This window comes from Urtica dioica, chromosome 3 (assembly GCF_054948205.1).
Source record: "Urtica dioica subsp. dioica isolate 48M chromosome 3, U.dioica_male_clone48M_v1_H2, whole genome shotgun sequence".
Lineage (NCBI taxonomy): Eukaryota > Viridiplantae > Streptophyta > Magnoliopsida > Rosales > Urticaceae > Urtica > Urtica dioica.
The window spans coordinates 18263366-18276276 of record NC_142758.1 but is presented as its reverse complement, the minus strand read 5'-3'; positions in this window follow the sequence as shown (position 1 = coordinate 18276276).

Below are 12911 nucleotides of genomic sequence, written 5' to 3'. Positions count from 1 at the left end.
TAGTACTTAGACGTAGTGGGAGGGCTACTCAAAAGCCTGACAGGTACATGTCTTATGGAGACTCTCTTGTAGCCGTCTCCGACATAGATGACCTTGTTTCCTATAGCCAAGCAATGGCTTGTTCTGAATCAAACCTTTGGCTTGACGCCATGAAAGTTGAAATGCACTCGATGTATGTCAACAAAGTCTGGAAACTTGTAGACCTTCCTGAAGGGATTAAACCCGTAGGGTGTAAGTGGATATACAAGAAGAAAAGGGGTCCTGATGGGAACGTCGAGACGTTCAAAGCACGACTTGTGGCAAAGGGTTATACCCAACAAGAAGGGATTGACTATGAAGAAACCTTCTCGCCAGTCGCAATGCTTAAATCCATCCGCATACTCCTATCCATAGCTGCAGCTCTCGACTATGAGATCCGGCAAATGGATGTCAAGACAGCCTTTCTGAATGGCAATCTTGACGAGCGCATTTACATGGCTCAACCAGACGGTTTCGTGGATAAAGGTCAAGAGACCAAGGTTTGTGAGTTGCTTAAATCCATTTATGGACTAAAGCAAGCATCTAGGTCATGGAATATTAGATTCGATGAAACTGTAAAGAGCTTCGGCTTTGAACAGTCAATAGATGAGCCTTGTGTTTACAAGTTAATACACGAAGGCAAAGTTGTGTTTCTGGTACTATATGTCGATGATATACTACTCATTGGTAATGACGTGGGTAAGTTATCTGAGGTTAAGGTCTGGTTAGCAAAGCAATTCGATATGAAGGATCTAGGAGAAGCCGCGTACATTCTGGGAATCCAAATCTTTCGAGATAGGAAAAACCGGACCCTGTCGCTCTCTCAAGCATCTTATATTGATAAGGTGATGGATCGCTTCTCGATGCAAGACTGCAAGAGGGGTCAAACACCCTATAGGCATGGAGTTTCACTCTCTGAGGACCAGTCTCCCAAGACTGCACAAGAGATTGAAGACATGAGGAAGATTCCTTACGCCTCTGCCGTAGGAAGGCTCATGTATGCTATGCTTTGCACTAGACCTGATATATGTTTCGCCGTTGGCGTAGTTAGCCGTTTCCAATCGAACCCTGGACCCGAGCACTAGATTGCTGTTAAGCATGTTCTTAAGTATCTTCGAAGAACTAGGAACTTGTTGCTTACATACTCAGGTTCTGACCTGACTATGACGGAATATATCAACTCCGATTTTCAAGCGGATAAGGATTCCAGGAAATCCACTTCGGGATCTGTGTTCATCCTTAATGGTGGAGCTGTTGTGTGGAGAAGTATTAAGCAATCTTGCATTGCTGACTCCACAATGGAAGCATAATATGTGGCTGCTTGTGAAGCATCCAAAGAGGCTATATGGCTTAGAAAATTCCTTAAGTATTTGGAAGTTGTTCCAAACGTCGACGAGCCCATGACCCTTTATTGTGATAATAGTGGGGCTGTCGCTAACTCAAAGGAACCTAGAAGCCATAAGCGCTCTAAGCATATTGAGAGGAAATACCATTTGATTCGAGAGATCGTGCAGCGCGGAGACGTGGAAGTGAAGAAGATCTCAACGGTGGACAACCTAGCAGATCCATTCACCAAGGCCCTAGCGAACAAGGTCTTCGACCAACATCGTGAGGGATTAGGCATGAAAGACTACACACATCTTCTTTGAGTCAAGTGGGAGTTTGTTGTCAATGGTGCCCACAAGAAGAGTTGTAATCTTTATTTTGAACATTTGATGTAATAAAGTCTCATGAAGACTCTTGCTTCTAATTGCCTATTCATTCATTAATAAAGTTGAAACGTTCATTCAATCTTCCTTGTCTGAAGCTTTATGATAAAACCATGGTCTTTTAGTCCATAAACAAACTAAACAACTTACGAAGAGACAAATGTAGATTTGCATGAACAAACTCTTCGTAGTTTGCTTAAAACGATATATTCGCGATCTTAGGGTCAAAGGACTATTGACCTCAGTATGATTGTTAGAAGAATCTATGATGTCTGGTTATGAGGCATTGAGAGTTGGGGACTCTATAGTTCTTCTAGGTATCTTCCGAAGGTACTGAATTGACCAGTGCACTTCTAGAGACAATATAAGAACAAACCATTTAACCTTTTATGTCTCGAAGTCACTATGTATGAATTGCGTCATGCTTACCTTAATCCTGAAATGAGACATGGCATTTCACACCTTAGTATTCTCATTTGAGAAAGTCAAAGTTCGGACTCACTATGTGATTCCGAACAAGGCCTATTGGTGAAGTACTAAGTTGTGAGTCTGTCATGAGTAACTTTGTGAAGTTCTCATAGATATGGAATTCATGTACAAGATTGCTGAAATGCAATGTATGTCACCTCATGCTTTGTTCCTTGGAGTGTGAATAAATGAACTGGCCAGTGTCCAAATTGAGTCCTGACTCTTTTGGATGAAACAATGTGACTTGTTAGCTCCTCGTCAATACATTGTTTCTAACTTATTCACAAGCGACAAAGGAGTTGAGGAAATAACACCTAGAAGGGTAAAATGGTAATTTAGTAAATCCCGACTAGCTGATGCCATTCATGAAGGGTAAACATAGATAATATTCAGTTGATCCGCTCATCATAATTAGGTCGAATTCTTGAGTAGAAAATAAATTCATTTGAACCGAGAGATTTTCAGTGTCAGCTCTTTAGTGGAGTCAGTTGGCATTAAGCTAAACTTGGAAAAGGTTTGTGAACTTTTGAGTCCAAGTGTTTAGCTCAAGCTTTGTTCATTTGGGTCCATGAGGTCACTGTCACGAATCACATCGATAGGAATAGTTAAACTGGAAGCTAAGTCAAAACAAGAACGAAAATAGTTAAAAGGGTATTTTTGTCTTTTGAGACAGAGGATGAAATGAATGTCAATAAATTTTTGACAAGGTCATTTTATGACATGTTTCACTCGGCCATGACTTGATCATTGGGCCTTGTGAATTAATTTCATTTCATAAGAATTTTATTGAAAATTCTTAATGGGCTTTTCTTATGTTGTTATGAACAAATGAAGAAAAATCTAGAAGGCTTTTAGAAAGTCTTACACGCCCAAACCCAAGAGAAGAGAGACCAATTTTGTGCATTAATGTATCAAGATACATGCCAAAAGAAAAAGAGGAAATGAATTTCCTATGTTGGGTAAGAGGGAATTCGGCCAAGAGAGTACCAAGCAAGGAATGGAACAAAAAGGGAAACAAATCCAAGGGCTTCTAGAAGCCTATTTGGCCGAGTGACTCTAAGGGAAGGAGAGCAATATTTGCTCATGAATATGTGATATTTAATGAAAGAGGAAACTACCTTATTGAAGGTAAAACCTCCTCTATAAATAGAGGCCTCATTCCCTTCATTCCATTCATTAAACATAAGTTAGAGATTGAGATCTTCTCTCTCTAGACTTGGCCGCCCCTTCCTCTCTCTCTCTCTAGTTTATATTTTCGATTTTTGTTGTCTTGGCACCTAGGTCCTCACTTGACCTAGTGTTTAGCTCTGCGACTTCGAGACTCGTTCTTAAGTCGTAGCGTTTAAAAGTGCCCACTCACTGATTCCTTCTTTTCGAGTGATTTAGTGATAGAAACTTTCGTGGTTGCTCGAGGTGCCGAGGAAAGAAAGAGAGACGTGCTGCGAGGGGAGACGAGCGTTGCAAACTTTCCACAAGCTTCTTCAAAGTTCAAGCTTCAAGAAAGGTTAGTAAACTTCTAGCTCATATTGGTTTTTAATTAAATGTACTTGCACTTGTCTAGGTTAGTAAAAACTGTTTTACTTGTAAAAGAAAATTTTTAAAATTCCGCCGCTTACCGAAGCGTTAATTATTTTCTCAAACCCTAGATCGATTCCAACAAATGGTATCAGAGCTATGGTCAAAGATTAGCATGTACATGTTTTTAAAATTATGAGCTTGAAAATCGTTTTCGAAAGTTTACTAATTTTGTGACAAGTTAGAATTGTTATCTTAGATTTTTTTTTAATTTATTGCTCATGTCTTTAAATTAAAAAGCATGTTGATTTTCTATGAGTTTGGGATGTTTTTAAAACACATTAGAATCAGTTCTAAAAGTTTTTAATTTTTTATATTGAAAAACGTGTTTTAAAGGTTTGAGAAATTTCGGTAAATTTTGTGACTAGTTACTTTGTCTTTCTAGTTTCTTTTATTTACCGTAATCGTTTTATGCATGTTGTTATTTCTTTTATTCTATGTTATTACCTTGCTAATAAAACACATATAAAAGCTTTAAACAACATCTTAAAACGTTCCGTTACACTTGATTCTTTTTCGCACCTAAGTAGGACCAAGTTTTAATTTATTTCTTTTTCTTCGAGCTGGAGTAAACCCGCATTAAAAGTGGCATAAGTCTCTGCTCAGAAATCTAAATTTAATGATTCTTGAAGCCAATTAAAGCTCTGTTTGTCCTCTGTCCAATGCCACCGGTTTTGGCTCAAAAGGACATCGGAGCCGCCAGATATGGCGATTTTACTCCGAGGTGCGCGGCTGTCTGAAACTCCAGTTTTTTAGAAATCCGGATTTTCAAACCCCACTACCATGAGTTATAGAACTCTAATGAGAAAATTTTCTTGAGCAAAAATGTTTTTCATATGATTATAAACATGATGTGTAAGATTAAAATGTTTTGATTTTTGAAAGTTTAATTGAAATTGAATTTTTACAAAACTAGTTTGAATTTTGAAAAACCGTTTTCACTTTCAAACTTGAAAATATTTTGTCATCCAAATCAAATAAATTTTCAAAATGTTTTCAAAACTATATCTATATCACATATGTTCAAAATCTATATGCTCTTGAAAATTTGAGTGGGAGGTCTCCTTGTAGACAAGCCGAAAAATAAAAAGATGTGTAATCTCAAACTTTCAAGTGATCGAGTGAGTTGAAGTTCACACTTCCCTCGCGCACTTTCCCGAAATAGAAAATAGGAAAAGATCGAGTATGTACCTTGTGCCTTTATGCACTAATACTACTCTGAACATGTCGATCTAGGATTCTCTTCTAGTTGTCCGCTCTGTCGCTCTCTAACTAGGAAATTTGTTTCCGAACTTATAAGAGTCGATGAACCAACTCCAAAAACTAAGTGGGAGGGTTATATTCGTTGTTTGTAACCCGCGATCCCCAACACTAGTGAAAGATGCAATAACGTGGGACTAAGAGCCGCTCTTGCGACCCTCACTTAAATGTGAGTACTCCAAGGCGTTATTGCTTCGATCATTGCTCAATGAGCTACGTCCGAGAGTGATGCAATGATGGCAAGGCCTCCCCTTGGGGGATTGTTTTTCAAAGCTGATCTTTTGGACTAAGTGGTTGGTTGCACACTTAGGCTCAATCCCTAGTATCCTCCCTTGAGGCTCTGCGAAAGGATGTGAGTGATCAAACCAATTTAAAAGGTGGCTAGTCAAAATAGATGTATTGACATCTTGGCTTAGCATTAATGATGTGTCATTTACTTATAAATGGAGATTTTTAGCGGCCTTCTCTTGAGGGAGTAAATTATCGTTTGGTTTATAACACCTTTGGATTTTACAAAAGTCTTAATAAAACTTAAATCCTAAACCAAAGACTAATCATAAACTTGTTTCAACTTATAATAGGCAATATGTCTCTCAACCATCTCTCAATCTTTCTTTCCTCGATCAAACTCGAAAACGAAAACTACGTAGAGTCGAAACGTAACCTCGACATAATACCTACCATTAACAAGCACAAATGAGTACTCACCACCCCGTGTCCTCCTCTGACGAATGATGATTCAACTCAAGAGGACAATGACGCCTTAGCGGCCTGGCTTCGATCCGATGAGATTGTGAGGTGCTATATCTTGGCATCTATGAACAATATGCTGAAAGAGCAACATCGTGACTTCGAGACTGCCGCTGACATGCTCTACAATCTCCTTGAGATGTTTGGAGGGAAAAGGCGTCAAACAAGGCTACAAGCAGTCCGACAGTTTATGAACTGTCATATGCAGGCTAGGACTCCTATTGGAGACTTCATGATACTGATCATTAGTTTTCTCAATAAAATGGAAATCCTAGGATCTGAGATTGATGGGAAGAAAATCATAGATATGATCTTAGAAACTCTCCCCGCATCTCTTGATACCTCCAAGATGAACTACTTCATAAACAAGCTAGAGTACAGTGTTACCAAGCTTATGGAGGAACTTCACACTGCTGTAGGTTTCACTAAGAGAAAGAGGAATCAAGGAGAGGCACATGCTACTGAGCAAAAAGCCTCCGCCTCTGGAACTGTGAAGAGACCTTACAAGGCCGATAAAAAGAACTGTCCCGCCTATCTCAAAGCAAAGGAACATAGTATTGTACTAGTTACCGAAGCATGCTTAGTAGCTGATAATGTATCAACGTGGATTCTTGACTCCGCTGCTACTAACCATATTTGTTGTTTCTTGAATGGTTTCAAGAAAACCAAAAGCTTAGAGGAAGGCGAGTTCTGTTTCAAATGGGGTGATGGGAGCCTGGTGTCCGCGCAGGCTGTGGGATCTGTGACGCTGTCTTTTGAAGACCGCACTTTAAACTTGAATAATGTTTATTTTGTTCCTACCTTTGGGAAGAACTTAATATCCGTTGCTCGTCTTCTTGAGCAAGATTATTGTTTAAAGTTCATTAAGAATGGAATTCGTATTTCGTTTCCTGATAATTCTTTTGTCATTGATGCATGTATGAAGAATGCTCTTTTTTACATCTATCCCACTCAACCTTCTCTTTTAGACACCGAAATAGATAACGATCTAATTAGGGAGCCAAAGAGGATCAAACTTTCTGAATCCTCCGATCTAACAAAATCAACATACCTCTGGCACTTAAGACTTGGTCATATCAGTCTAGATAGGATTAAGAGACTTGTGAGGGATGGTCCACTCCAAGCCTCTGCAATAGGTTCACTACCTACTTGTGAATCCTGCATAGAAGGAAAAATGACTAAGCGACCTTTCTCCGATAAGGGTCGAAGAGCCACTGAGTTGCTGGAACTAATACATTCTGATGTATGTGGTCCGCTCAACCAACAGGCACGTGGAGGATACGAATACTTTGTTACCTTCACTGATGATTACTCAAGATATGGGTTTGTCTATTTGCTTAAGCACAAATCCGAGACCTTTAACGTATTTAAGGTCTTTAGGGCTTTAGTGGAAAAGCAAACTGGCAAAGTGATCAAAACCCTTCGATCTGATCGAGGTGGTGAGTATATGTCTGGAGAGTTCGATGACTTTCTTAAAGAAGAAGGTATCGCTTCTCAGCTTACCGCACCTGGCACACCTCAACAAAACGGAGTGTCAGAGAGAAGAAACCGAACTCTTATGGAGATGGTTAGATCAATGATGAGTTACTCATCACTCCCGCTTTCCTTTTAGGGATATGCCCTCGAAACAGCCGCCTACATTCTGAACCAAGTTCCGTCCAAAACGGTTCCTGGTACTCCTTATGAACGATGGACTGGCCGTAAAGTGAATCTTGGCCGCATCCGAATTTGGGGTTGCCCTGCGCACGTGCTGAGGCAAAAGACTAGCAAGTTGGCTAGTAGGTCAGAATTGTGCCTGTTTGTAGGATATCCGAAGGAAACCAAAGGATTTACTTTCTATAGTCCCGAGGACGATAAGACTTTCGTTAGCACGAATGCTCGTTTCCTCGAGGAGGACTTTATGAAGGATGCAAAACCTAGAAGCAAAATTGTGCTTGAAGAAAAGTTGGGTGAGGAAGCTTCTGCCTCATCTGTAAGAACTGTTCTTACCCCAACTGAAACACAACCCAACTCATCAGAATTTCGTCCAGTAGTACTTAGACGTAGTGGGAGGGCTACTCAAAAGCCTGACAGGTACATGTCTTATGGAGACTCTCTTGTAGCCGTCTCCGACATAGATGACCCTGTTTCCTATAGCCAAGCAATGGCTTGTTCTGAATCAAACCTTTGGCTTGACGCCATGAAAGTTGAAATGCACTCGATGTATGTCAACAAAGTCTGGAAACTTGTAGACCTTCCTGAAGGGATTAAACCCGTAGGGTGTAAGTGGATATACAAGAAGAAAAGGGGTCCTGATGGGAACGTCGAGACGTTCAAAGCACGACTTGTGGCAAAGGGTTATACCCAACAAGAAGGGATTGACTATGAAGAAACCTTCTCGCCAGTCGCAATGCTTAAATCCATCCGCATACTCCTATCCATAGCTGCAGCTCTCGACTATGAGATCCGGCAAATGGATGTCAAGACAGCCTTTCTGAATGGCAATCTTGACGAGCGCATTTACATGGCTCAACCAGACGGTTTCGTGGATAAAGGTCAAGAGACCAAGGTTTGTGAGTTGCTTAAATCCATTTATGGACTAAAGCAAGCATCTAGGTCATGGAATATTAGATTCGATGAAACTGTAAAGAGCTTCGGCTTTGAACAGTCAATAGATGAGCCTTGTGTTTACAAGTTAATACACGAAGGCAAAGTTGTGTTTCTGGTACTATATGTCGATGATATACTACTCATTGGTAATGACGTGGGTAAGTTATCTGAGGTTAAGGTCTGGTTAGCAAAGCAATTCGATATGAAGGATCTAGGAGAAGCCGCGTACATTCTGGGAATCCAAATCTTTCGAGATAGGAAAAACCGGACACTGTCGCTCTCTCAAGCATCTTATATTGATAAGGTGATGGATCGCTTCTCGATGCAAGACTGCAAGAGGGGTCAAACACCCTATAGGCATGGAGTTTCACTCTCTGAGGACCAGTCTCCCAAGACTGCACAAGAGATTGAAGACATGAGGAAGATTCCTTACGCCTCTGCCGTAGGAAGCCTCATGTATGCTATGCTTTGCACTAGACCTGATATATGTTTCGCCGTTGGCGTAGTTAGCCGTTTCCAATCGAACCCTGGACCCGAGCACTAGATTGCTATTAAGCATGTTCTTAAGTATCTTCGAAGAACTAGGAACTTGTTGCTTACATACTCAGGTTCTGACCTGACTATGATGGAATATACCAACTCCGATTTTCAAGCGGATAAGGATTCCAGGAAATCCACTTCGGGATCTGTGTTCATCCTTAATGGTGGAGCTGTTGTGTGGAGAAGTATTAAGCAATCTTGCATTGCTGACTCCACAATGGAAGCATAATATGTGGCTGCTTGTGAAGCATCCAAAGAGGCTATATGGCTTAGAAAATTCCTTAAGTATTTGGAAGTTGTTCCAAACGTCGACGAGCCCATGACCCTTTATTGTGATAATAGTGGGGCTGTCGCTAACTCAAAGGAACCTAGAAGCCATAAGCGCTCTAAGCATATTGAGAGGAAATACCATTTGATTCGAGAGATCGTGCAGCGCGGAGACGTGGAAGTGAAGAAGATCTCAACGGTGGACAACCTAGCAGATCCATTCACCAAGGCCCTAGCGAACAAGGTCTTCGACCAACATCGTGAGGGATTAGGCATGAAAGACTACACACATCTTCTTTGAGTCAAGTGGGAGTTTGTTGTCAATGGTGCCCACAAGAAGAGTTGTAATCTTTATTTTGAACATTTGATGTAATAAAGTCTCATGAAGACTCTTGCTTCTAATTGCCTATTCATTCATTAATAAAGTTGAAACGTTCATTCAATCTTCCTTGTCTGAAGCTTTATGATAAAACCATGGTCTTTTAGTCCATAAACAAACTAAACAACTTACGAAGAGACAAATGTAGATTTGCATGAACAAACTCTTCGTAGTTTGCTTAAAACGATATATTCGCAATCTTAGGGTCAAAGGACTATTGACCTCAGTATGATTGTTAGAAGAATCTATGATGTCTGGTTATGAGGCATTGAGAGTTGGGGACTCTATAGTTCTTCTAGGTATCTTCCGAAGGTACTGAATTGACCAGTGCACTTCTAGAGACAATATAAGAACAAACCATTTAACCTCTTATGTCTCGAAGTCACTATGTATGAATTGCGTCATGCTTACCTTAATCCTGAAATGAGACATGGCATTTCACACCTTAGTATTCTCATTTGAGAAAGTCAAAGTTCGGACTCACTATGTGATTCCGAACAAGGCCTATTGGTGAAGTACTAAGTTGTGAGTCTGTCATGAGTAACTTTGTGAAGTTCTCATAGATATGGAATTCATGTACAAGATTGCTGAAATGCAATGTATGTCACCTCATGCTTTGTTCCTTGGAGTGTGAATAAATGAACTGGCCAGTGTCCAAATTGAGTCCTGACTCTTTTGGATGAAACAATGTGACTTGTTAGCTCCTCGTCAATACATTGTTTCTAACTTATTCACGAGCGAATAAGGAGTTGAGGAAATAACAGCTAGAAGGGTAAAATGGTAATTTAGTAAATCCCGACTAGCTGATGACATTCATGAAGGGTAAACATAGATAATATTCAGTTGATCCGCTCATCATAATTAGGTCGAATTCTTGAGTAGAAAATAAATTCATTTGAACCGAGAGATTTTCAGTGTCAGCTCTTTAGTGGAGTCAGTTGGCATTAAGCTAAACTTGGAAAAGGTTTGTGAACTTTTGAGTCCAAGTGTTTAGCTCAAGCTTTGTTCATTTGGGTCCATGAGGTCACTGTCACGAATCACATCGATAGGAATAGTTAAACTGGAAGCTAAGTCAAAACAAGAACGAAAATAGTTAAAAGGGTATTTTTGTCTTTTGAGACAGAGGATGAAATGAATGTCAATAAATTTTTGACAAGGTCATTTTATGACATGTTTCACTCGGCCATGACTTGATCATTGGGCCTTGTGAATTAATTTCATTTCATAAGAATTTTATTGAAAATTCTTAATGGGCTTTTCTTATGTTGTTATGAACAAATGAAGAAAAATCTAGAAGGCTTTTAGAAAGTCTTACACGCCCAAACCCAAGAGAAGAGAGACCAATTTTGTGCATTAATGTATCAAGATACCTGCCAAAAGAAAAAGAGGAAATGAATTTCCTATGTTGGGTAAGAGGGAATTCGGCCAAGAGAGTACCAAGCAAGGAATGGAACAAAAAGGGAAACAAATCCAAGGGCTTCTAGAAGCCTATTTGGCCGAGTGACTCTAAGGGAAGGAGAGCAATATTTGCTCATGAATATGTGATATTTAATGAAAGAGGAAACTACCTTATTGAAGGTAAAACCTCCTCTATAAATAGAGGCCTCATTCCCTTCATTCCATTCATTAAACATAAGTTAGAGATTGAGAGCTTCTCTCTCTAGACTTGGCCGCCCCTTCCTCTCTCTCTCTCTAGTTTATATTTTCGATTTTTGTTGTCTTGGCACCTAGGTCCTCACTCGACCTAGTGTTTAGCTCTGCGACTTCGAGACTCGTTCTTAAGTCGTAGCGTTTAAAAGTGCCCACTCACTGATTCCTTCTTTTCGAGTGATTTAGTGATAGAAACTTTCGTGGTTGCTCGAGGTGCCGAGGAAAGAAAGAGAGACGTGCTGCGAGGGGAGACGAGCGTTGCAAACTTTCCACAAGCTTCTTCAAAGTTCAAGCTTCAAGAAAGGTTAGTAAACTTCTAGCTCATATTGGTTTTTAATTACATGTACTTGCACTTGTCTAGGTTAGTAAAAACTGTTTTACTTGTAAAAGAAAATTTTTAAAATTCCGCCGCTTACCGAAGCGTTAATTATTTTCTCAAACCCTAGATCGATTCCAACAAATGGTATCAGAGCTATGGTCAAAGATTAGCATGTACATGTTTTTAAAATTATGAGCTTGAAAATCGTTTTCGAAAGTTTACTAATCTTGTGACAAGTTAGAATTGTTATCTTAGATTTTTTTTTAATTTATTGCTCATGTCTATGTTGATTTTCTATGAGTTTGGGATGTTTTTAAAACACATTAGAATCAGTTCTAAAAGTTTTTAATTTTTTATATTGAAAAACGTGTTTTAAAGGTTTGAGAAATTTCGGTAAATTTTGTGACTAGTTACTTTGTCTTTCTAGTTTCTTTTATTTACCGTAATCGTTTTATGCATGTTGTTATTTCTTTTATTCTATGTTATTACCTTGCTAATAAAACACATATAAAAGCTTTAAACAACATCTTAAAACGTTCCGTTACACTTGATTCTTTTTCGCACCTAAGTAGGACCAAGTTTTAATTTATTTCTTTTTCTTCGAGCTGGAGTAAACCCGCATTAAAAGTGGCATAACTCTCTGCTCAGAAATCTAAATTTAATGATTCTTGAATCCAATTAAAGCTCTGTTTGTCCTCTGTCCAATGCCACCGGTTTCGGCTCAACAGGACATCGGAGCCACCAGATATTGCGATTTTACTCCGAGGTGCGCGGCTGTCTGAAACTCCAGTTTTTTAGAAATCCGTATTTTCAAACCCCACTACCATGAGTTATAGAACTCTAATGAGAAAATTTTCTTGAGCAAAAATGTTTTTCATATGATTATAAACATGATGTGTAAGATTAAAATGTTTTGATTTTTGAAAGTTTAATTGAAATTGAATTTTTACAAAACTAATTTGAATTTTGAAAAACCGTTTTCACTTTCAAACTTGAAAATATTTTGTCATCCAAATCAAATAAATTTTCAAAATGTTTTCAAAACTATATCCATATCACATATGTTCAAAATCTATATGCTCTTGAAAATTTGAGTGGGAGGTCTCCTTGTAGACAAGCCGAAAAATAAAAAGATGTGTAATCTCAAACTTTCAAGTGTTCGAGTGAGTTGAAATTCACACTTCCCTCACGCACTTTCCCGAAATAGAAAATAGGAAAAGATCGAGTATGTACCTTGTGCCTTTATGCACTAATACTACTCTGAACATGTCGATCTAGGATTCTCTTCTAGTTGTCCGCTCTGTCGCTCTCTAACTAGGAAATTTGTTTCCGAACTTATAAGAGTCGATGAACCAACTCCAAAAACTGAGTGGGAGGGTTATATTCG